General features: G+C 42.1%; 1 protein-coding gene and 1 long non-coding RNA gene across 3 annotated transcripts in view; one reads left to right on the top strand and one right to left on the bottom strand.

Moving 5' to 3' along the window:
• NNMT (nicotinamide N-methyltransferase) overlaps window positions 1–21,575 on the top strand; it is a 71,028-nt gene that overhangs the window by 35,994 nt on the left and 13,459 nt on the right. The window lies entirely within an intron of this gene.
• On the bottom strand, window positions 8,722–9,981 carry LOC128628193 (uncharacterized). The gene is made up of 3 exons (XR_008392527.1): window positions 9,893–9,981; window positions 9,105–9,441; window positions 8,722–8,934 (listed from the first exon to the last, which is right to left on the bottom strand). It is a non-coding gene; the product is annotated as an uncharacterized LOC128628193 (long non-coding RNA).

Raw genomic sequence — 21,575 nt, 5'->3', positions numbered from 1 at the left:
AGTACTGTAGGATGGGGCAAAGTAACTCCTTCAGGCAGACATATTGATTCTCCTCAGGCTGATGCCACTTGGAGAGGAGTACTGTGCTAGAGGAAGATGGCTCCTGCAGTATGGGGAATGACTCAACACAGGGATCCTGGTAGCTGTTCCTGCAGTTCTCTTTCCAGAGCCACTAGCCCCAGACTGTCCTCAAAAGTCTCTAGTCCACTCTGCTGTCCCTCTGCTGGAACCCAGAGTAAGTGGCTCCAAATGAAATTTTGTGTGTTGTCCCTTTTAAGAGGCTCTCTGAATACCCAGTCATCTCTCCCTGGCAGACAGACTCCTAGTTGCTTCTCACAGCTGGATGTTATCTGGGTTTCTTTTTGGCTCTGGTGTTGTACCCTGGGGAGCCAGGCTTGTGGTTTAAACCCCACACTTCTCAGGGGATACTCCCTGGCTGCCAAAATATCCCTCCAGAACTTCAGCTGCCACCCTCTGAGGAGCAGGCCAGCCCTCTCATGCCTCCTCTGCACTCCCTACCAGTTGTGCTATGGTGAAGTGGTTTCTTCCATTTGTCCATGGTTATAAGGCTTCTCTGCAGCTAGTGTTTAGTTGGTTATTCTGGATGCTTACTCTACAATTTAGTTATAATTCCAGATTGGTCCCGGGAGGAAGGTAGCATAGCTTCCACTTACTCCTCTGCCATCTTAGATCCACCAGTCATTATAGCTTCTTTGGGTCATTTAGTCTTCTGTGTAACTGAAAGAAGGCATTTAGTTTTACCTAAGCCTTTGTTCTCTGGCCATACTGGGTCACTCCATAGTCCTACCTAAAAAGCCTTTGATGATCACACACAGACTAATTCTAGACCCTTTAGCATGGTACCCAGGGCCATTCTCAGTGTCCCACCTAATCCTGTCACCCATGCTCAACCCTTACCCATACATCCCTGACACATAGGATGAGTTCACTAAATATTTATTAAATAGAAGAATGATAGATTGTCTTTGGACTTCTGTTTCAGTAGTTCACAAACACGCTTCTAGGCCTTCACATTTGCATGTGTGGACCCACATCTCCAGATCACTGTAGCCCTCTCAGATCTACCGGGAAGCTCTCACTTTCCCTTTGCAAAGTCAACTCCTCTGAGAGAAGTTGCCTTTATAAAAAAGTGTCTCCTCTGAGAGGCCTCTTTACTTGGCTAAGCTGATAACTCCTCCTGTGAGTTCTCTGAGCTCTTTCTACACATAGGTGATTCTTGTTATTTGCAGCAGTTATGTTCTATAAAGTCACTGCAAATACTGAACCCTTGGCCTGGGGTAAATACAGGGTTAGTTTCCTATGAGCCTCTGGTCACAGCATGTTCATCAAGGCATGCCTAGGGCCAGCTGTAGTGTGTGGGTTCTTGACCTCAGATAGGAAAGATTTCATAACGTGAGTCCAGCTGACTATGAGGGTATGTTTACTAAAGCTGGGGACAGCGAAACAAGGCAGGGCTTAGCATAGAAGAAGCAATAGTAGAGCCTAGGCTGGGCTGACTTAGTTTCCTGGGAAGTCGGGGAAAAGGAAGCCTTGTGTTGTGAACCACTCTGCCTGGTTTGAGGAATTGTAACTCGACCCCCTGTGGCTAAGGGCTACAGATGACCTTTGGAATGTGAGCCACAGGAGACAAAGCTTGTCTCTGATAGCAAATGCTGCCTCAGTTTCCTCCCTGCTCCCAAAGCTTGGTCAGAAGTCAATGACAGGTAAGACCTCTCACAGCAGGGGGCAACCTAAGCCAGACTCGACCACTTGGGAGGTCATCATGGAAGGACTTGGGGGGATGCAACAAAGAGCAATGGACTTTTGCCCCCCAAGCTTTGACAAAGCCCGAGTCCCTAGGTACTCTAGGAGAAGCACTTCCTGGCTCTAATCCCCTTAAGCCTGAATACCTGATGGGGAGGGGTGCAGCTCCTTGCCTCGCTAGAGTGTGTTCTGGGGAAAAAAATCTGGCATCACAAAGACTTCCTGATAAACCTGTGAAATCTGCTCTGCCAAGAGTGCTTTCATTCATATGTTAAGGGTTTGAGCAAGAAACCCTAAAACTCTACCTGACAGACTCTGACTCGGACTAAGCCCTCAGATTTCTTTGAAATGTTATCTACTGTTTGATCCTTGCCACCCTGTATTCCTGTGTATTACAACTGAATAAAAGCCCTTGGGGAGAGGGCTCAATGTCTTTTTCCCCTGAGAAAGTGGCCTCTGCTCAAGGCCTTTTTCCTCTGGGAAACTGGCTACCCCTCCTCCCCAAGCAGATCACATCATGTCTCAGTTATGTTTACTCTCATCTGTGGCACGCAGGGGGGACTTGCAAGGAAAGTAGTCCCCACAGCCTTGGAGACAGGTTCAGGAGATTAGTTTAGGATGAGCTGCTGCTGCCCATTGCTCCTGATCGCAAGTTCCTCAGAGTTTAGGAGATGCATGCCTGTGGGGGAAGAAGAGAGGGAAGAAGAGAAAGGGAAAGGCTCAGGCTGCTCCCCAGAAAGAGAGTTCTGGTACTAGGTCCTTTGTCTTGAGGGCTTTTATCCCTCTCTTGCAGGTGGGAATGTTAGGGGAGGCCTCAGGGCCGGGTGTTTCAACAGGATATTCATCAATTCTCCACTTGTGCCCTATCAGGGTCATGGTCTCCTCTGATTGGTCAGTGCCAGGGCAGGGGGTCTTTAGTCATTGCAGTTGGTTCCAGCTTACCTACCTGGTTTTGCTGCTTTCCTGGGCCTGGAACTAAGCTACAACTGAGGTCTAGATGTCATCTCTAGGGATATGGTCTTCTGTGTCTGGCTATAAATTGCTTGGCCATTTTGTTCAGCTATCTGTCTCAGTTTCTCTATTCCATTTACCAAGGAATTTTCCTAGCTTTTTACTATCCTGAGTCAAACTGACCAGTATACAATCTTGTGTTGTTTAAAGACCTCTTAATTAGGATATATATTGATTCATTAACACTGAACTCAAACAGCCAACAACACTTATGACTAATAACAATGCAGCTTATGCAACATGCATTTTCCCTGTAAGGCACAGCACAGCCTTCTTTTGCTTAGGAACACTAGACAGCACTGCAGCACCATGCTTTGGGGCCATTTTAAACAGAAAATCACCAACAAAAGTTATAAAAGTATAAAAACCATGGCACTAAGTAGACCATGAAAAGGACACTTATTTACAGTCTGAGAACTGAAACAAGAAGTCAGAGCATCATCTTGTTCAGCCTCAGCTGGGAATGTGCATCCATAACTCCTCTGGCCAGAGAGGAGCTCCTTCCCTCTCTGGGGAAACTGAGACTTGAAGCCCTATTTGTGGCTTAGATATTCTGATTCTGAACATAACTGCACTTTGTTCTCAAAAGACATTGTCACCATTCACATCATGAGTGGCTCACAGTCCTCACCTGAGGTCCTGCAATGTCACAGGAGACCAGGGGAGCCAGCTCAGGATGTCTGTGGCTGGAGGGAGACTCTGAAATGTCTCCAGTGAGAGCAGTTCCCATGTTTCAGAGCAAGTTGTCAGACAATTTCAGGAAAAGAAAGGCCAAGATCTCCAGAGAATGGACAACCACTGCGCGTGCACAAATTCTTTTTCTGCCAGAGGGAGTGCTTGGCATTTGTCTCAATCTCCCGATGGAACATAAATCAAGAACCTCCTCCACACAGCTTCCCTTCACAGCCCACCTGCCTGGCACTGCTTTGAAGAATTCGTCTTGGGGAAGGCCAACATCCTCCCCACACCAGAGTTCCTAAAGTAACTGACCCTCTCCAGGGACCACTGTTCCACTTCCCCCTCACTTGGAGCAGCCATTTGAGGACAGTGACAGTCTTAGCACAGGCCTAGCACTGTGGGTAGCATTTTCACCTTTACAAATTTTCCCTTGACCATAATTTATTTTATTCTGGTCTCATCAAGTTTCTCTAAGGCCTTGGCCTACAGACTGGTGATCATTTGTACAAGAATAGATCTGGTCAAAATGATGAAGTGAATGAAATTTGTCTCCATTATCCCCACATCACCCAGATCTCTACCTTTTAGAACTCCCTTCTGCTCTTGAGCAGCTGCTGACTATGCCTTCACTTTCTCTCACCCAGGTTCCTTCACTGTTCAGGCTATTATATTACCATTGGAACTTTCACTGTAATAAAAAGTGTATGAATGTGTAACCCAAGTAAAACTTGTGGCCAGTCTCCACCAATATTACCTTAAAATGAAAATTTTAAAAATCTGACCCCAAAAACATTGAAAAGCAACGCAATGCTTTATATATTGTACAACATGAAGAAAGACTTCCTAAAAATTCTTTTTTAATATCCAGAAGTCCCCCCTTACAACAGCAGATTTTACTCCTTTCTCTTTGTTTTTCTCCCCTCAAGCTTTTCTGCATCCAGCCCCTGTATGTCACTTATACCTCGTGGCACAGTTACCCACATTACCACATCATCCCCTTTTCCTGCCTTCTGGATATTCATTCTTCTGTAGCCCCATTTTCTAGGCTTCTTCAATTTTGCATTTTCAACAGTTTTCCCACTTGTTACAATAAAAGCCTGGTAGTACAGAGACAGAAGAAAAAGTCCTGAGGTGATAAGGAAGGCAGTATGTCACAAAGAAAGGAATGGATCCCAGCAATGGTGTTTCCTGGCGAGGATGCTTCTCCCATGGGAGTTGGTGGGACACCTGCAAAATGTTTTGTCCCACTCAAAATCTATGACTTCTTAGAGCTGTGCTGGTATTTCAAATAGATGAGAAGATCAGAGGTTTCTTTTTAGGAAAATCTTTTATTAGTCTTAAAATCATGTAGTGAGCATGTTGTTTCCAAGGCTTCGAGCTATTTTGCAAATGTTCAGAATCTGGCTCCTGACAGTATTGCTTACATGTTTCCTCCAGTCTAACCTTACTTCACTACTAGCATCGTTTTTATGTATCGTGCCATTTTATGATGCAATGCCCTCAATCCCTCCCTTCTCTCTACTGTGCTCTCTATAGTAATTGCTAGGATTTCTGTGATTTCCCACTAAATGGAAACCTCTAGTTCCTAACAAGGAGTCTGACAGATAATGAATTCTTAAAAATGTTTCCTATATGGATGAATAAAATAATTAATGAATGGAGAGTTATAAAAAGATTACAGTGTATCCCTGGCTGGTATAGCTCAGTGGACTGAGTGCAGGCCTGGGAACCAGATGATCGCAGTTTGATTCCCAGTCAGGGCACGTGCCTGGGTTGCAGGCCAGTTCCCAGCAGGGGATGCATGAGAGGCAACCATACATTGATATTTCTCTCCTGTCCTTCCCTTCCCCTCTAAAGATAAAAACTTTTTTTTAATTTAAAAAAAAAGATTACAGTGTATTTCTAAGCTTTGGTCAAAATTAAAAAATACTTATTGTGAAAATTATTACTGAAAGTAAATCAGTACACTGAATGGCTTTTTATTTTTATTCTAAGGATTTATGTTTTTCTTTAATTCTGGAAAATTCTTAGTTTATTATCTCTTGTAACATTTTTCTCCCCCTTCTTAACTGTCCTCACCACTTGGAAGAGCAATTTTGGAGTTTCTCAGTCTAGCTTCTATGAATTCATTTTCATTTTTTATGTATTATATTGTTTTAGTGCATTCAGAGTGATTTATTACATTAGGTTGGCCAAAAAGTCTGATTAGTTTTTTCCATAAAATAAGGCACATTTTTCATTTCCAACTTATTGATTTGGATATTTTGATTATGTCGGCTACCTCCCATGTGTTATAACATTGATTGTTCTCAATTAATATTTCAATTTGATTGCTATCAACTTCAACTGGTCTACCTGACTGTGGAGCATCATCCAGTGAGAAATCTCCAGCATGAAACTTCACAAACCACTTTTGACAAGTTTGATCAGTCACTGAACCTTCTTCATACACTGCACAAATCTTTTTTATTGCATTTCAGTTGTGTTTTTACCTTCCTTGAAATAATAGAGAATAAATGCTGAAAATGTTGCACATTTTATTACATCTTCTATATTAAAATGGCTACACAAAAATTCACCAATTTTGATTTTTTTAATGCACACTGATATGACAGCTGTCACAAAACAATCTAATAAAATTGTTTCAAGACAACTAAATGCTACTAGAGCCATCTTACAGAAAAAAACAAACAAACTTTTTAGGCAACCCAATATGTTAATTGATAAACTATGCTGTGCTGCACAACAAACTCATAAAGCAAAAATAAAAAGTTTATTTCTTACCTATGTCACCATTTGAGGCAGGTTGGGAGGCTCTTTGAACAGAGCTCTTCCAAGATGTGACTTTTAACTTGAGATACTGCCATCATCATGTGCTCTTCAGATCTCCAGGGAGGGAAATGATCATCCAGGTGATTGATTTCGTGACCAGACCTAAAAGAGATACGCTTTACTTTCATCTCCATTCCAACCACATGATCCTCACCTCACTGCAGGGGCATCCAGGAAATACGGGTTTTCTTGTGTGCCTGAGAAGAGGAAATGGAGCTGGTGAATATGTGGCAAATCTCTATCACATTTATTTAGTTCTCTTTTCCTATATATTGATTCTCTTTTACCTTACCTAGTATATTATTTATCACATCTGCTAAGATTTTTTACTCAATTTTGTATTTAAAAAATTTTTGTTTCTTTTTTTATTATGCCTTTTCCAATTTAATAACCTTGTCATTTTGAGTATGCTATTTCTTCATTTATCTCTGAAGATACCAAACAAACTTATTTTAAACACTTTGGCTAGTTACATCTACATTATTTGTTTCCTTAGGTGTGATTTTTTTTCTATTTCCTGGACCTGCCAACCAGTTTTTATTATTATGGATAGCATTAAGTGCTTTGTAATTTTTATGTGAAAGCTGATCATGCATGGAGTATTTTTCACATGCTTGTTCTTCCCTATGGAATGATTTCAGCATTACATCAGCCTGGTCTTCCGAGATGCAAAGTTCTAAACTAAATCTTTGCATAAGAATTTGGGCATTTGGTTCAATTATATATACTGTATCTGCTTGATCCAATATTTGATCAATTATACATAGCACCATTTTCAGATGCCATACATAGACCCAATTTCTGTTTTCATACAAGAATCACTGCTTCCTGTCCACTAAACCAAAAGTCTGTAAAATTTTACTTGGAGCTATCTTAGTCCCAGTTCACTCGTGGATACCTTTGGCTTGGCCCCAGGCTTCAGAGAGGAAGCTGAATTCTTATTCCCGTATGATGCACTTAGGTCCATTTCTCACTGAATGTAAAGACCTGGCCCCCCACCTTCCAGCTGACTATAGCTTTGCTTGTGCATGGCTTTAGTTCCTTTTCTGTAAAGCCTTCCCTATCTTTCAAACAATTAAATGTGCCCTCTTCTGTGTTACCCAGCACACATTATATCATGGTCATTTGGCTGTAGCTCTGTCTATAAATAGTTTGTATGGACTATAAACACTTTGAGGGTAGAGATTATGCCCTATTTATTTTGCTGCCCAGTGTCTAGCACAATGGCTGCAGATTAGAGATACCCAGTATTGGTGAAATAGAATTTGAGATGTTTTAGTGACTCTTGAGAAACCCAATTTTTATTGTAACCCAGAAGTGAGTCTCCAGTTATACAGCATGTTTGTGGAAGGTAATTTACAGACATAATAAAAAAGCATGTATGTATTTGGACTCTGTAAATGATGTCTGGATCTGCTTGTTTGTGTGCTACCTTGTGCAGGGCCTTTTATTTGCTCTCATTCTGCTCCTTTGAAGACATAATTGCTTCTTGGTTCTTTGTTTCTATTGCTCATTACACTGTTCCATACCATTTCATTCTGAAAATAAAATATTTAAAATTAATGATGTGGGGCATGATTTTTTTTGCTTTCCCTCTACCTCCAGGCAGAATTAGCAAATGGCTTGAATACCAGCCATTCTTTTTATCAGAAGCATCTGGGTTTCATTACGGTAAGAAAAATTACTGATTACAAGGTGAGAGGTCTGAGACCTCCTCTACAAAGGATCCCTGGGATGTTTATCTACCCCTTACAGCCTCCTTACCAAACCTGGCATGCCTGTGGTGGCTACTTCTGTTTCAAGATAAGCTGAAGAGTCATCCTCATTGATTTTTGGAATTTGGAGATTCCTAGTATAAGGCTTTCCTCATTGGCTTCATTTTCAAAGATTCAGAAAATGAAGTTTCTTGGATGACACCAGTTCCCACAATCTCTGTATCTTTTGCAACTGTCCTTATTCTTGAAGAAATGATAGCATAATTGGAGTCTACTAATCATGTTTTCTTACTTACAGGGGTAATTGAAAGTTTATTCTTTCCTTTTCAAGTACCATAACCGAGTTAAAATGGAATTTTCAAAGACAAACAACATTAATTGAAAGAGATTATAATAGTAATAATAGTAAAATTACCATTTGGTTTTGGTGGTGACTTTCTATAAGGTCCTTTGCTTATCTTATTTCATTTGGATAGGTGTGTGTTGGAGGAAAGTTATTTTAGATCTTTGTTTTCTAAACTTGGTTATCTCTTCCCTCCTATCTGACTGACACAGGAAAATCTAACTTCCTATTCTGGGGGTCATTTCTTCCTTTGAAAACTCCAGTAGGATTAAGGGAAACCATGAAATAGGCTTCCCAAACTTACATGCTTATGTGTTACAGCCATGTAAATTATAAATCTGCAAGTACTGGAAATGCAACTCAAATTGGTTTGAACAATAAAGGGAATTTATTGGTTCACATGCCTGAAAAAACTAGTAACGTCAACTCAGTCCAGTCTTCATGTAGAACAGGTGGGCATGAAGAAGCCTTGGCCTTCCTTTCTGCCTTCCACCACTTGGAGTTCCTCCAGTGGCCACAAGGTGGCGGCAAGCAGCCGTGCGGGCTGAGTACTTCCTTGTTCAGTCAAAAAAGAATGTCCCTCGAGAATTTCTTTTCATTAAAAAAAAAAAGACATTATTTACTTAATTTTAGATATAGGGGAAGGGAGGGAGAAAGAGAGGGATAAAAATATTGATTGGTAGGTTCTTGCGCCCAAGCCTGTGCCCTGACCCGCAATATAACCTGCTACCTTTTGGTTTGCAGGGCGACACCCCACCCACCGAGCCACGCCTGTCAGGGCTTGAGTAGTTTCTAAAGAATGAAGTCGTTTTTCCCAGAAACCTCCATAAAATGTGTTTTTGATGGACCGCAGTTGGGTTTTCTGCTCCTTCCCAGCGGTGGGGACGCGAAGGGGTGGGACCACCGACAGCCTGGAGGGAGTGAAGGCGGGTCCTGGGGCGGAAGGCGGAGCCGGAGCCGCAGGTGCTGGCTGTGTGCAGGGCCGGCGGTCCCCTTAGTGGGGGTGGGCCACCGAGTCGGGCCGAGCAGACGGACGGAAAGGGCTCCAGACAGGCTATTTCCTCACGAGGAAAGCATCTTTGCTTTCCCTTTCCAGACCTGTCGGGGAAAGACGCAGGGGCTCAGTCGATCCCAGCATGAGGCCCTGAGAAAAGAAACAGCCTGCAGCCCAGCCTCGGGGCTGAAGGGACGAAAAGGCTCCCCTGACTCGGAGGCCAGGTCGGAGAGCAAGGCGCGCCCTGGGAGTCACCAAGGCGCGCCCTGGGAGTCACCCACGGGAGCAGCAAAGGGCCCGCGCAGGCGGTGCTACAGGACACTGGGACTCGCTCTCGCTGCGACAGCAGCATCATCAGAGCAATATTAATGCTCGCCCTCTGTATGATAGATAATAGCCCAATCATTCCACTTTTCTTCTTCTGTGATGTGGAGATAATAGGAGCGCACTAACTCCCTTGCCTATTTCGTGTGGAAAGAAGAAGCAATGTTCCTGCTCTTTGTCCCATGTTTCAGTCTCCGCCATAAAAGCGGGAACTGCGGCCCTCTTCCCTACCCCGGCTTCCCTCTTCTCCAGAGCAGCGCCTCGCGAGAGGACGGAGGAACTCCGGGTAGGACCGCTCGCGCGAGCGGCCCTTCACTGGCGCACCCAGAGGCGGAGTTGTGGGCGGGCTGCCCAGCCCACGTCAGCGCTGACGTCAGCGCTCACGCTCAGCCCCGCCCCTTCCTTCTCTCAGTCCCGCGGCCCACCCAACCACACCAGGCAGGGCCTGTGTCGGTCTAGATACCCTTTACCATCACTTCTTGTGAGCGTGAACAGAACCGTTTCAGGATCTGGTCAGCTCTGTAAAACACAGGGGCCCCCGGGGAGCAGCTTTTTAGTTTGGGCATGTGCTTGGTGGGAGGAGCCCTCACTTTGACTTGGGCTCAGCACTCCCAGATCAGCTCTTAGCAGACTTTCGTACTAGAATATCGAGTTCTTGTCCTGCCCCCTTTAATAACACTAGTACTCCTTCCCATTTGGCTATTCTGTGTGTGTGGCCCCTTTGGCAAGAGCACAGGTGAGGACTTGGGGATGAGTGGGGTGGGGGTTAAAAGGGTAGAAATAGATACAGAGGTCTATCCTATCCCAGAGTGGTAGAGATGGAGTAAAATTATACATATGAAGGTATCTGAGAAGTTACCTTTGAACACAAACGCAAGGTGGCATTAGCCTCCAGATCGACAGTGGAAGGAGTGATGCTCTCTCCTGGGAATTGCATCCTATGGATGTCAGTTCTGTAAAGGGCCATTCCGACTCCAGAGACCCCTTGACTGTTAGGATGGGAGATTTTCTCCTCCAAGATGTGACTAGAATAAAAGTATATAATGGCATAATATACATGCACGAGCTCAGAAGTTGGGACTGATATTTCCAACTTGGGGGGACAATTAGTAGTAGTGTTACTGGGCCACTTCCACTCTGCTGGCTGCCCAACCACAGCACTGTCTGGGACATTTCGTGGGTCAAGTGACTTTCAGATTCTTGACTTGTGCAGGAAAAATTTCAAGACATAAATCCAGGTGAAAGTGAGAGTAAGGACAGTGAAGCGAAGGAGGATAGACAGGATCGGTGGGTACGCTGGGAGATGAGCTGCCAGTGTGCACTGTTCTCCTGGGTTCATGTCTCGTCCAGACACTTATTGCTTAGGATAGAAGTGTTGCAGGAAAATGAAGCAACCAGACACCAAGGGTTTCTAGAGTATGAGGTTTTATTAACGTGCATGGGCCCAAACGAGTCAGTCTCCAAATTCTGAGCCCTGAACAAAGGATTCTTGGGGTTTATATAGCCTTCAGAGTAGTAAAGCAAGATACAGAAGCAGGAATTTGGAAGTCAGTCCTAGATAGGAGGCGAAAGTAAAGTACATAGGCTAAAGTCAAAGGTCAGTTTTTAACAGCAGGGGTGTTAATCTCAGTCCTAGCTAATGCACCGTTGTTTACTTATCCCAGACAGCCCCATCATTCTCCCCAGGGCGCCTGGGGCCTGGGCAAATAAAGGTTAAACAAAGGTTCTTCAAAACTTCCCATATCAGAAGAAGCAAGTATATGCCTGAGGAAAGGGGGGCACCAGCATGCTCAAATAAGAACACACTCTGGCATCCTTTGTCCCAAGGGTTCTATTTTCTTTTTCTTTTTATCCTCACCTGAGGACATTTTTCTCATTCCTTTTTAGAGAGAGGAGGAGGGGAGAGAGAGAAACATCAGTGTAAGAGAGAAACATTGATTGGTTGCCTCCCATATGCTTCCAGACTGGGTATCATATGGGCCCTGATTGTGGATTGAACCCGCAATCCAGGCATGTGTGCCAACCAGGGATTAAACCTGCAACCCTTCATTTACAGGACGATGCCCCAACAGAGTCACTGTGGCCCGGGGTTACCTGTTTTCTATTGGCAGGAATTTTAGGGGAAGTCCCAGGAGAGGATCTCAACAGACTACTCTATTAGATTTCCAAGTGTGTCGTTTAGTATGCTGGTGTATCAAAATGAACATACAGGGGGGTCAGGGGTGAGTCTCTTGTTAGTTTCACCTCTGTCTTAGATTAGTCTGGCTGTAATTGGATTTTTTTAGATCTATCTCCCTGACTGAGATGATTTAAATACCTGCTCTTAGGTATCTTTGGTTAGAGAAGATAAATTTAGACCACATGCTTTTAGATATCTTTTGTTAGGGAGGATAGTCTTGTGATTTATCAGCTGGCTGTTAATTGCTCAGCTGCTACACCTGTTTGTTCAACTATTTGTCTCAGTTTCCTCATTCCACTTGCCGAGAATTTTCCTAATTTCTTACTAACCCACCTCATTAACTCCTCTCTTCTTTTTCTATGGGAAAACATATCTTCTTGCTAAGTCAATTTTCTTACAAGGTGCCTTCAATTTCAGGGTCTCCTGGGACTTTGGTGTCTCCACAAAGGGCTCTACAATTTTGAAAGATACCTTGTTTTAATCCTGCCTTTCTCTTGAGCTACTGCTCACTCTTCTTTTCACTCCCTTCCTCTCCAACCTGTTTCTTCACCACAGAGTGATTGCCATGCCCATGGCTGTACTAAGTCGCTCTCTCCAGTGTCACCATGATGTCATAGTGACCACATCCAAATTCAAATGTGTTCTTTGTTCTCACTCTCCTTGACATCCCTTTACTGTTGTTCACCATTTCTTTCCAAATTATTTAAGCAATAGCTTATTTTCTAAAGCACATCCACAATTTCTCTCTATTTTTGCTAGTCTTTAGCCATAGTTTTTTAGAGTTGGAAATACTGTACAAAAAATTGTTTGTTCTTTCATTTAATATTATTTACAGAAACATTATACAAAAATAAAGATGGGGAAGGCCCACAGATAGGGTACAGACTCTATATTTTACAGACAAGAAAACTAAGGTTTGTGGGACATATCTGATGGAAAGCAGTGGCCAGGACAACCTAAGTTACAGTCAGACTTCTATCTCAGCAACCAGATCCACAGAAGATTCTTCCAAATATCGATAAAGCACCTGAGTGTGTGTTAAATGTAATTTCCAGGATACTATCACATCACTGAATTGGAATCTCCAGTGCTGGGACACAGACATTTGCAAGTTTAACAAATACTTTGATGATTCTTCAGTATATTAAAATTTGAGAACCACTGTTTTAAAGAGTTTAAATCAAAGAAGACATACAGACAAATGTTCATTGCTACCCACTGGGGCTTCTGAGTGGGGCTAGACCACCACAGACTTTGCCAAGACCACACGCTGGATAAGCTTCCAGACCCTCTCTAAGCAGAAAACATGTTCATACCTGTCCTACCACAACAAAACCAACATAAATAGATGTGTTTATTCATGTGGTTTTTTTGTGTGTGAAAAGTCATGGTTTCTAGGTTTTGAGCTATAGGAAAAAAGAGGGAAGGAAGAAATAGCCCAAGAAAGTTTTGAGACAGTAACACCATCGGAGAAACATGTTAACTGAGTGCAGTTGTGATAGAAATTATTATTCCTCCTGACATATAAACCATACTCTTAGTTGGGTATAAAAACTTCACGGTAATACAGTTACTGCTATTTATGGCTCCATTTTGGCCATGACCTTTATTAGAGCTTTTCTTTGGGTGTGTCATGTATGTGTGTGTGATTGGGGGAGAGCATAGGTGCTGGAGAGACAGATGGGAGAAGTGGCAGTACCCCTATTAATTAGACTTGTGTTTTATGAGCTGCTGGTTGTGATAAATTGGTGGGTTTGACATCATTCTAGCGACCAGCATTTTTAATTTAAAAATGGGGTGGAAAGGAATGAAATGTGTAAGAGAATAGAATAGACCAGACCACCACATAAGAATGTGTGCGTGTGTGGGTGTATTTAACATGGATGTCAACATAAGAAATATCCAGGCTTCCGCCAAGATGGAGGCATAGGTGGAGACGCCCTGTTTTCTCACACAAACAAGTTTAGAGACAACTAAATATTAGCAACAGAAAACACAGCCAGAATACAGAAAATTGAACTTTTCGGAAGTCTGATAACAACAAATTCTTCAGCCTGACCAGTAAGAGGGGTGAAACCAGCAGCTGGTGGAGTGGGGTAGCACAGGAAAACTCGGTCAGACGGACTCAGGTGCACGAAACCCAGGCGCTGGGTTGGACCTAGTGAACAACCCAGTGAACGACCGCAGGGAAACTGCGAGGGAGCAGGGCTGCGGGTTGACTGTGGTTACGTATTCATGAGCAGATAGACAAGTGAGGGAGTGGGCAATTGGACAGGACCCAGCAGACCCCAGTGGCAGCAGAGGGTGCCGCCATATCCCTGCTATGACCTTGCTTCCACATACAGCATCATAACCCAGCAACCTGAGTGGCCCTGCCCTGGCAAACCACCTAAGGCTCTGCTTCTCACCCAGCGGCGAGAAACAGCAGAGGGGGTCGCCATTTCCCCGCTCTGACCACGCCCCCACATACAGCGTCACAACCCAGCGACCTGGGAGTCCAAGGCTCCGCTCCTCATACTTAACGGGCGCCAACAGACCAAAAATGGCTCAAGAAGATCTCAAAGCCCCAGAGCCCATAAATCTAAGTGATGAAGAAATAGCAAAACTCTCAGACACACAGTTTAAAACACTGGTCATCAGGATCCTCACAGAACTGGTTGATTATAGCCACAAATTAGACAAACATATGAAGGCGAAACTAATTGAAATGAATGGAATTGCACAGGAAACCAATAGCGATGAAAAGGAAACTGGGACTCACATCAATGGAGTGGACCAGAAGAAAGCAAATAATGGCCAAAGAGAAAAGAGTGAAGAAGCAAGAATTCAAAAAAATGAGGAGAGTCTTAGGAACCTCCAGGACATCTTTAAACGTTCCAACATCCGAATTGTAGGGGTACCAGAAGGGGGAAAGGAACAGCCGCCAGTGGAAAACTTATTTGAACAAATAATAAAGGAGAATTTCCTCAATCTGGCAAGGGAAATAGACTTCCAGGAAATCCAGGAAGCTCAGAGAGTCCCAAAGAAGTTGGACCCAAGAAGGAACACACCAAGGCACATCATCATTACATTAGCCAAGATTAAAATGAAGGAGAGAATCCTAGAAGCAGCAAGAGCTAAGGGGACAGTCACCTGTAAAGGAGTTCCCATCAGACTGTCAGCTGATTTCTCAAAAGAGACCTTACAGGCAAGAAGGGGCTGGAAAGAGGTATCCCAAGTCATGAAATCCAAAGACCTACATCCAAGATTGCTCTATCCAGCATAACTTTCATTTAGAATGGAAGGACAGAGAAAGTGCTTCTCAGATAAGATCAAATTCAAGGAGTTCATCATCACCAAGCCCTTATTATATGAAATGTTAAAGGGACTTATCTAAGAAAAAGAAGTTAAAAAAACATGAACAGTGAAAGGACAGCAAACTCACAGTTATTAACAACCACACCTAAAACAAAAGCAAACTAAAAGGACAGCTAGATCAGGAGTGGAAACATAGAAATGAAGATCTCAAGGAGGGTTAGCAACAGAGGAGTGGGAGGAGGAGAAGGGGGGAGAAGGTACAGAAAATAAGTAGCATAGACAGTAGATAGAAAATAGATGGGGGCAAGAATAGTATGGGAAATATAGAATATAAAGAACTTGAGACACATGGTCATACACTAAAGGGGAGGTAATGGTGGGGATGGGGGGGTAGGGTGGAGGGGAATGAAGGGGGGAATAGAACAACTGTAATGATATAATCAATAAAAAAAAGAAATATTCAAACCTGTAAGAATTTTTATGAATTTACTTGAGTCAAACTGATGGCAATTGCCAGAAAGCAAAATCAGTTGAGACTGAGAAAATGCTCCAGAGAAGAGCAGTTTTGCGCCTTCTTTTATACGTTACAATTGAAGGAGGAAGCATGGGGGGGGTTACATGAAATCCATTGGTGATAGATGAGGGAGGAGGGAGAAAGCAAAGTAGGGAAACCTCTGGGATTAGATAAAAAGTAAAACAGACACATACAGGTACTTATTTTACACAGGTGGGTATAGGATAGTTAACAGTTAATGTGATGGTAATGAGGGGATTTGTGGTCTCTGCTCTGGTGACTGTTGTGCTTTGAGGGGTTTAGAAAAAAGGAAATTACTTTGACAGCCCGAAGTTTTTGTTATGAGTACATTATCATAGATGCAAAAAAAAAAGACAACACACAGTCTTAGTTAAGGTAAAGGTCAACCTTTGTTAGGGAAAAACGCTGGTGTAGGGCACAACTACCCACCATGAATAGCTCTTAGAAAGGTTTAATTTCAGACCATCCTCTAAGGTTACTGTAGGTCTCTGAGTTTGTGAGGCCACCACGCAAGTCTCCCCTGAGCCTGTCAGGTTTAGTATGTGGCCCCTTTTCATCTACATGAATCAGATTGTAAAATTTCTTAATTTTGATAGTGGTCGAAACATTTGAAAGCTGCCAGGTTGTAAAATACTAAGAGACTAACCAAGTTCAGAAAGTTTGAATCTTTACTCAAAGGTCACTTGAACCTCAAGCCTCTTGGCTCCCAGCCCAGGGCTCTCCTGTGCACACTTCCTCTTGCATGTGGTCCTCATGTGTGCTCATTCCTAATAAGTGAGTATTAGATTAATACAACAGCATCATGCTACTATTTCCCCATTTTTAGCTATTATAAATAATTCTGCTATAAGTATTTTTATAATTATAGGTTTTGTTCTTTTTTGAAGTACTTATATAGGACATTTTCTGGTATGATTATTTTTATGACTCTTACTCAAAAAAGCAACCAATGTATACTTCCACTAGCAACCATTTCCCACCAGCCTCACTAATACTGAATTTCATCATTTATCCTTATATTTACTCATTGGATATGTGTTAAATGGCCTCTTATAATTGTTTTAATGTGGATTTTTAAAATCACTTTTGGGGTTTAGTGTTTCAAATGTTGGTTTTATGTTGGCTTTTCTAGCGTATGAGCTGCCTATATATGCCCTGAACTATGTCTCTACTGGGAAACTAGTTTGAATGATTCGACATATTTTAGCCATTAAACTTTAAATAAAAAGCCATATTTATAACAAACATTTTTCTTATTCTGTTATTGTTTTGGCTTTGTGGAATTTCATTATTTTATGGTTTTACATTTTTATGTAATTCAATCCATCATTATTTTTTACTTTGAACTTCTTCCATGTTTTAAATAATCTAGTTGTTATAAAAAGCATTTTATTTCATTTTTGTAATATGATTTTTAATTCTGATATGGATGCATAAAATGAAAAATCCCTCACTTTTGTGGAACATTAAGGTGTAAGTGAAGGACAGAGCTGTAAATCTTTTTGCTCTTTCTCTAAATTGGTTGTTCTCAGACTAGCAGAGAATCACACCACCTAGGAACTAGTTAGAAATGTAAATCTCAGGCCCCATTTCACACCTGCTGAATCAGACACTCGGGGGCGTGGGGCTCCCCATTAATCTATGTTTTCATAAACCCTCCAGGTGATACTGCTACATGCTCCAGCTTGAGAACCACTGTTCTAAATCAGTCCTAAAGCTTTTTTATTTGGGTGCAAACTCAGACACAATTATACTAGCTTCTAACTTTTAATTAATGGGTAGTAGAAATCATCTGCCTTTATTAGTCAATTCCCTTGGAGCCCGCAGAACATCGTTTATTCCATTTATCAAAATGTTTATCTACAGTGTCCCCTCCAGCCTAACCCCTTATTAGTATAGTCAATTATATGCCTATGCCTACAATTCTCAGTTCTGCTTGTAACCACCCTCCACTCAACATCCCCATTAGTGCCTTATACTCTTTAAGGTTTGCACGAAACTACTCATTCAGTTATCCTCCTGGGCTATTAGCTTTGAGATATTAGTTGTATTTTTGTCTTTGCTTATGGAGAATTTCTCAGCTAAGCTTTCCGATCATTTCCTGCTCTCCTGGGTCTATGCCTAGTGGCTTCGTTACTGATATTTTTCCTTCTCCCACGGTCAGTTTTCAAGTATGTTTCGATGATAAATATAAATTGGCCAAAGGAAACATTCTTAAAATGTAGTTTTAAAATATCAGAGGAAATTTCAGGATTTTTAGGAAAAAAATTAGGAGAAATCAATGTTGCTAACTAGGAATGCCATTAAGTGTACAGAAGGACTTTCCAAGGGCAGGGATGTGGATGGAGTCACAGGAAGTGATCCAGGTTTTAATACTAGTTCTAGATATCCACAAAGTGCACTGTGTCACTTGACTCACAGTTGATCGGGCTCTCAAGAAGCCAATCAATAAGAGTGAATGTCAAACTGCTAACACTGTTTGGGGTACTCCTGTAGAAATGTCCTTTCTTTGATGTATTTCATCATTAATTATCTCTAATTGTGAAGGCTTGCCTTATCTATTACCAAGGGTGTCCAACCCGTGGCCCTTAGGATGGCTATGAATGCAGCCCTGCACAAAATCATAAATTTACTTAAAAACTTTGTTTTTGCTCATCAGTTTTTGTTAGTGTTTGTGTATTTCATGTATAGCCCAAGACGACTAACTCTTCTTTTTCCAGTGTGGCCCAGAGACACCAAAAGTTTGGCCACCCCAGTAAGTAAACCATTCCTGCTCTGTCTGGCCTAAGCAGATGCCACTTTCCATAACTCAATATCCTCTACAGTTTGAGATGCATGCAATGGAATGAGAACTATATATGCCTATCAGAGCCAGCATGAGCTCCATCACCTGATGCAATAGGTAGGGCTCTACTCAATGAGTGATCCTGGGAACCAGCAACTATTTAAGAGTACCTCACAGTGCGTCACAAACGTCATGTGGAAGGTCCCAGCAATGTCTCGAAACTTCCTGGCCAGACAGAAGATGTTTGAGAATGTTTAACCAGACTTGGATCTGCAGGTGGGACGAGCACACGCACACTGCATGCCTTTAGCAACCAATGAAGTTAAGTTGTAAACATCTCTGCTTCTCATCACTTTTTCCCCACTTGCTGCTATTTTAATTCCCTCAAAGACAATTGCTCAGGCTCCACACCAGACTTTTGCATTCCAGACCTCCTCTGGATGGATCTCCCTCTCATAGGGTTCCTTGGATCTAATCCACGCAAGAAGCCCTGGGTGTTTTTCCAGCAGAGTTCTAGGAAATTGCAGATATTTACCACATATTTCAGTTGTAGAGCCATATCTACATGGAAGCATTAAAAGGTCTGGGTCTTCTGTAGACCCTGCACATGAAAAACAGGGTGCTGTGGGGAAAGCCAACTCCACGGGCAGGTGGCCATCTTTGCTAGATAATTAGCAGAAGTGAGGACTGAGCCCCACAGGTTCTCCTCCTCATATCTGTTGTGCAGGCTTCAGGGTAACCTTAACTCCCTAAGCACATCAAGATAACTTAGAAAGGTTTGCTATCCTCCTCATACAGCTGCAAATCATAAACATCTGTCGCCAGCACCTTTGGGGAAGAAGTGAAGAAATGGGTTATTTTATGTTTGAGACATAGTACGCTCCTGTTGAGAGGTTACTTAAAACTTCTTGCCTTCCTCTGGTCTGAGGGATGCACATGGAAGAACTTAGTTAACGTCTCACCCAGCAACTCACCCAGGGATGGGTCCAAGTAAGTGGAGCCACTGATTTTGGGCTTCTGACCAAAACTGCAGGGGACAGTTCTCAGGCAGACACAAGAGGGCTCAGAGTTCTGAGAAATGAGCAAGTTCAGAGCCCTGAGCCTGATAGTTCCCTTCTTTTTACATTTATTGTTTAGAGAGGGGAAGGGAGAGAGAAAGAGAGGGAGAGAAACAACGTGTGGTTGCCTCTCACACTCCCTCTTCTGAGGACCTGGCCCAAAACCCAGGCATGTGCCCTAGACTGGGAATCGAACTGGTGACCCTTTGATTCGCAGGCTGGTGCTCACTCACCAGCCAGGGCTGATGGTAGCTCCCTTCTTAACTGGCAACCCAGGCAAGCTCTCCAAAATTAGAGACTTAGGCATTTACCTGATGCTTCTTATTTACTACAGACTGTCAATTTATCAAATTAAAGTAGCGACTGTACTTTTCTAGTGACTGGAAGCGACTTCTTTCTAAGAAACCCACTTACATACAGTATTGAGTACCTGGACATCAATGGTCAAAAGGATGCTTGGTGGGCAAATAATTAGTTTGTGGCTTGAAAGGTCTTGAGGGATTTCATTCAAGCCAGAAATCTGACTGAAGTCATGCCTATTTCTGCAGAAAAGGGAGTGAGGGGAAAATTCATACTTTTTGAAATATAGTGGTTAAACACTAACATGTTCTTATTATTCGGTTGACTTTCTTCTAAGAGATGACTACATTATTTTAATAATGATAGAACAATTCCAATAATGGTGAAGTAGTAATTGATTGGGTTAATGATATTTATATGATGAACAGTTTTGTTCAGTTTATATTCACTTATCTATTCATTTAGCAAGTATTTATTGAGCTGCTTCTATGTATCAGGTACTTTTCTAGGATCTGGAGATATGATTGTGGAAGAGGTAAGAAAGATTCCCGCATTCATGAATCTTATAGTTTTCCCTCTGTATTTCCCAGGAGATACACTGTTTGCTTTAATTAAATCTGGGTTTTTGCTAGTACATCACAGAATAAGATAGCACTTTTTGAGGGTGACTAATCCAAGTTAGAAGTCAGCTCTACCACATCTGTAGAAAAGAAGTATATTTTCCTTTGGTTATGGCCACTATTACCTGCTATTAATGATGCATTTCCTATTTAAACAAATATTTTGCTTTGGCAGGAAACAGCAATCAATAAATGAAATTATCAACAATATACTAAAAACAAATGAGGCAGAATTCATGAGTGGCAGGCACAGGCTGGGATTCCCTTGCTGTTTTGTTTTGTGTGTTTTAGTGACAGATAGGAAGCAAAGTACTAAACTTCGTGGGAATGTTCTGAATTTTTAAGTGCAATTTGACAATGTTTGGATATTCTTCTTTGGAAACACTTATGCTTGAAATAAACAAACATCTCACATGGTATATGTATTTTATGAACATGGAAGAAAAGTAAGAGAAAAGAAAATTATAATCCCATAATTTCATGCAAGACTCAGTAGTTTTCCTTCAGTACCTCAGCACTGGTCATGTTTAACATGTACATTCTCTTTCTAGAAAACTGTATCAGCATCATGCTTGTGATAGCCACTGTTGATTCCCTTCCAACAGCGCTCCCATTGATATTCCTTTCTGGCAGAATGGTTATTTCCTTTGAATGGTTCCTACTGAACCCAGAAGATGAATTGTGATTAGTCTTTGATCTCATCCTCCTTGCCAGTGATTAGTTTAGGCATGAATAAGTGGATGCATTCTGACCAATGAAAGATGAGGAGAAATCTGCATGGGGGATTCTGGGAAGGGCTTCCTTATTTATGAAAGGTGATAGAGAAAGAGAATCCCATTTTTGTCTTGCCTTTGAATACTACGGAATGAGGATGAGATGCTTGACGTTTCCATACTGCAGTCGAGAGGAGGGAAACTGAAGACAAAGTAGTGAGGATGGCAGAGCATAAAAATGGGAAGAACTCAGCTTTATTGTGATGTCCTTTACCACTGAACTAACCATTTTAAAATTAGGATGAATTTACTTGAGATAATAAACCTCTTATAATTTAAGCCAGTAGTCTCCAAAATGGAAGGAAGAAAATAATGGAACATCAATTTCTATTTTTGTTCTAGAACACACATTTTTAAAAACATTTAA

The sequence above is a fragment of the Artibeus jamaicensis genome, unplaced genomic scaffold (assembly GCF_021234435.1).
Source record: "Artibeus jamaicensis isolate MK-2021 breed Jamaican fruit bat unplaced genomic scaffold, CSHL_Jam_final contig_585, whole genome shotgun sequence".
NCBI classification, from domain to species: Eukaryota; Metazoa; Chordata; class Mammalia; order Chiroptera; family Phyllostomidae; genus Artibeus; species Artibeus jamaicensis.
This window is presented reverse-complemented; position numbering and strand designations above follow the sequence as displayed.